Here is a 4,849-nt window from a genome sequence, read left to right as displayed (position 1 = left end):
TTGATTTGAGCTTCTGCAGAATCTTCTGGATTTGATCTTTGGCCTTGATTAGCTCTCTTCCCATTCTTGCTCGCTTGAGAATCTTTGACAAGGCTAACTGATTGACTTTCCTTCTCTGTTCTTTGACTGATTGATTCATTTTTCATGTAAAGCAAAGTTCAAAATACATAGCCGTTGAGTAGGATCTTTTTTCCAAATCTGCATACAAAAATATGTCATTAATCAAGGCTTCTTTTAGATTATTGATCATTATTAAAATTCTAAACTTAACAAAATGAAATTTCTAGTTAGCGAATCGTTAGAGATTTTTCGGTTTAATAGAAAAGTTGATCTCCGTATAAAAATCATAAGTTGTCTTGTTTCGTGTACATTACTCTATATTAGTAATACAACATTTGATTTCTGTTGAAACGTTGTAGTACTACTACATGTTATCTTTGGACAACTAAAATTAATGGTTACAATTTCATACTACTTGTTCTGTGGCATAACAGAGCTCAAAGGGTAAAAACTAATTGTTTACATCAAACCAATGAAAGCATTACACGTGTTTGCATATAAGTTTTTCTCACTTAATCATGGTTAATGAATATATAATTTTACTTCATTAAATCACTTAATCATATTAAGTTGATATTGGAAACATCCGGTATAGATAAGTGTTGGAAAATATAACTTTTGGGCCTAGTACACCCATAACACTACTAGAAAACTGCCAAATCTCGTCCAAGGCATTCCGATCGACATTGATCGAAAAGAAATACCGACCGAAATCGGTCGGAAACAAAGTAAAATGGTCGAAAAAAGCAAATAAAAAATTGTAAATAAGACTACTGACCGATGTCGGTCGGTTTATATGGTCCCACAAAAAGAAAGTTTGTTTTATCTGACACAGTTAAAATTTCTGACTGATTTCAATCGAAAAATGGTCAATCTTTGACCAAAGACTGTTTAGACTTACATACTATCTACAAAAGAAATAATTAATTAAAATAATTATAGAATACGGACCGATGTCGGTCGAAATTTTTAATTTAATTTTTTTCCGCCCTAAGTCAATTATTTTTTTTATAATAAATAATTATTTATCATATAATTATAAAATTTCCGACCGATATCGTTCGAAAATACTAAATTGTATTGTCACGACCCAAACCGTAGGGCCGCGACGGGCACCCAATGCCTAACTCACAAAGTACCAACATAACGTATCCTTCTTATTATACCATCATGGGTAAATGAACCAGAAAGGACGTCATGATGTAACTAGAATTAAACATAAAAGAATACTCGACATGGGATGACCCAACATGATATAGAAGCTTATGCATGTGACATACGGGTCTATAAGGCCGATATGATCATTTGTACACTCAAAACATAGGCCGACAAGGCCATACAATCATCTATATACATGACATATATCTACAAGCCTCTAAGAGTACATAAATATCATAAAGGTCGGGACATGGCCCCGCCATACTAATCAATACATGTCCAAATCATACTGACCAAATAGGCAACTTCGGAGCAAGTGAAGTGCACCAACATCTTCCGCTGAGCTGATAGCCTACTAGGAGGACTCTCAACCTGTCTATCGGGACCTACGAGCATGAAACTCAATGTCCCCAGGTAAAAGGGACGTCAGTACAAATAAAGTACCGAGTATGTAAGGCATGACAGTAGTATATAAAAGACATGAAAGAAACATGGAGAGAAGAACTCAACCTATAATTCTGAATAGCTCTGTGAATCATGAAAAATTTATAATGTCATGCATGTGCATATAAATACCATACCATGCGTAAGTATATGCGTACATAACATCATCAAGCCTATGAGGGCATCCCATCATATCATCTCAGCCACTGTGGGCGAAATCATCAACGTATACCAGCTGATCAGGTGGTGGTGCGTATATAACGCCATAACCTTTCCCCATAATGCCATCTGGTCATGGGTCAATATATATGTATAAATAAATGTAGTGCATAATGAAATAAGTTAATAAGATCTCTCGGAATGTCATGAGACCCATGAATAGACGATATGATAGTAGGACATATGGGGAATCAAGAATATAGGTAAACTTAGTACTTCTAGGAATAGAATCATTAGTGAAAGTGGCGTGCTTGATCGTTTCGTTGTATCATATGTATCATGCCAAAAGGAAAGAAGGGATAGCCTTAACATACCTTTGCAATCTTCTCTCCAATAGTCAGCCAAGATCAATATAAGCATTGTAACTCGCATATTTCAAAACCAATATTCTACAAGAAAACGGACAATACCTCCCATATTTTTACTACATCCCATAAGTTACTAAAAGTCACCAAACAGCCCAAACAACAACAATATAATTCATAATAAGCTCTCTGATTACTTCAACAACCATTTTGAGCGGCAAGCTCGATTTACAATTAACAAAATATAATTTAATCCAATTCCTTTTCCATGAATTTGCCTACAACTTATATAACATCATACTTATGCTTACCATATCATTTTCATCCCAAAACATTATAAGAATAATCTTCAAAAATAGTCCACACGCCTAGCACCTTAACATTTATCATCAATCTCTTATTTTTCGTGTTATCTTCTTTAATACACTGAGTTAGAACATACATAAGCTTAACAACAGTAGCCACAACATAATCAAACTATTTATAACAATTTCCAGCCACAACAAACCATATTTGTATTCTCTTTTTTAATTAACTTTTGTGTTCAAGTTGATGTGTAAACACTTGTATTTAACCTTGAGACTCTAATATATATGAAGGAGGGACTAATTCTTAGCTTAATCATAAAGAACAACACGAAATCTGAGGTTACTTACCTTTGAAGAACCCTCCAAAACAGCCACAAGACGAAGAACTACGATCTAGCAAGCACCACGGGATTTCTAGCGTTGGATTCATGTTTTCATCTTAGGTTCTCACCCTAGAATCATGAAGGAACCATTGGAGAGCATTTAGGAGGATTTAAAAACTGTTTTGGACCATAAAAATGAGTTAAAACGACGGAGAATGGACTCTAATACAAGCTGAAATGTTTCCCCGACTTTCTGGGTCCCATGGGTGCTGCTTGCGCAGTCTCGCGAAAACATGAATATCTCTCTACTTCGATATCATATTGATGAACGGTTAAATGCGTTAGAAACTAGACGCAAAGACCTTCAATTAGTATATAATATGTCCAAAAATACATCATCAAGATTACGAAATATATTGCTCAAAATGCTTTATTACAAGGCAAATCCTTAGTCGTTTGTTTCCGCAACTTAAATCCGATTTTTCCCAATCTTAATATTTCATATCCAAACATCATATATTCATATCATGACTTTAAAATCATTTAAATCATTATTAAGAAGTCTCATATTCATCTTAACTTACTTAAGACTTCAGTAAATCTTTCTTATCATTCTAGAAGGATTTTGTCATTTTTGAGCTTACATTAGATAATCCTATAATGACAGTGACGTCTGAAGTACGGGGTGTAACAACATGTCCCCTAGAAATATTTGTCCCCGAATGATAGCTCTTAAAGGGTTGCAAAAATGGGACGTAATATGTATGTGTGTGTGTGTGTGTATATATATATATATATATATATATATATATATATATATATATATATATATTCTCAAATTGTGTAATTTGACCAAGTATATGTTGTTATTGTTACAACTTATGTTTTAATATAACACTACATCTTATAGCACTATACATTTTGTTTTTAAATAAGTTACCGACTGAAATTGGTTGGTATAATAGAGTGTATGATTTTATTCATTTATGATAATTTACACTTAATATATATATATATATATATATATATATATATATATATATATATATATATATATATATAACGACTCGGCCAGTCGTTTTGAGTGTATTAGCCCTGATCCCCTATTTACTACTTTTCCCGTATCTGTTTCTGCTTATGTGACTTACCGGGAGGCCTTGTTTTTGGTTTCGGAGTGTTTTGGGACACTTAGTCCCTAAAACAGAAGCTTAATTCTTAGGATTTTGACCGTAGTCAGAATTGTGTGAAGATGACTCTGGAATGGAGTTTCATCGATTCCGTTAGCTCCGTTGGGTGATTTTGGACTTAGGAGCGTGTCCAGACTGTGAATTTGAGGTCTGTAGCTAATTTAAGCTTGAAATGGCGAAAGTCGAATTTTTGGAAAGTTTGACCGGGGGGTTGACTTTTGATATCGGGGTCGGATTCCGATTCTGGAAGTTGGAGTAGGTCTGTAATGTTGAAAGTAACTTGTTTGCAAAATTTGAGGTTAATCGGACGTGGTTTGGTATCGTTCGGCATCGTTTGTAGAATTTGGAGTTTCAAGTTTATTAAGTTTTGATTGGAGGGTGATTCGTATTTTTGTCATTGTTTGACTTGTTTTGAGGGCTCGACTAAGTTCATATGGTGTTTAAGGACTTGTTGGTATATTTGGTTGAGGTCTCGAGGGCCTCGGGTGTGTTTCGAATGCTTAACGGTTTTAATTTGGACTTAGACAAATTGGTGAAGCTTTGAAGCTTCTGGTATAATCGCACCTGCAGTGGGTGGCCGCAGGTGCGGGCATGCACGTGCGTTAGCCAAGCGCAGAAAAGGGAATTAAGGAGATGGCCAGGGGTTGCAGGTGCGAGGGAATTTCTGCATCTGCAAGCCCGCATATGCGCTTGAAGCTCCGCAGATGCGGAGAGTGAGCTGGAGAGAAAGATCGCAGAAGTGGACCCTTGTCCGCAGGTGCGCACACGCAGGTGCAAACTCTTGCTCGCAGATACAGACCCAGTCCATTAAGTCATTTCCACACCTGCAAGGGAAATTCCGCAGG

Source organism: Nicotiana tomentosiformis, chromosome 4 (assembly GCF_000390325.3).
Source record: "Nicotiana tomentosiformis chromosome 4, ASM39032v3, whole genome shotgun sequence".
NCBI classification, from domain to species: domain Eukaryota; kingdom Viridiplantae; phylum Streptophyta; class Magnoliopsida; order Solanales; family Solanaceae; genus Nicotiana; species Nicotiana tomentosiformis.
This window is presented reverse-complemented; position numbering follows the sequence as displayed.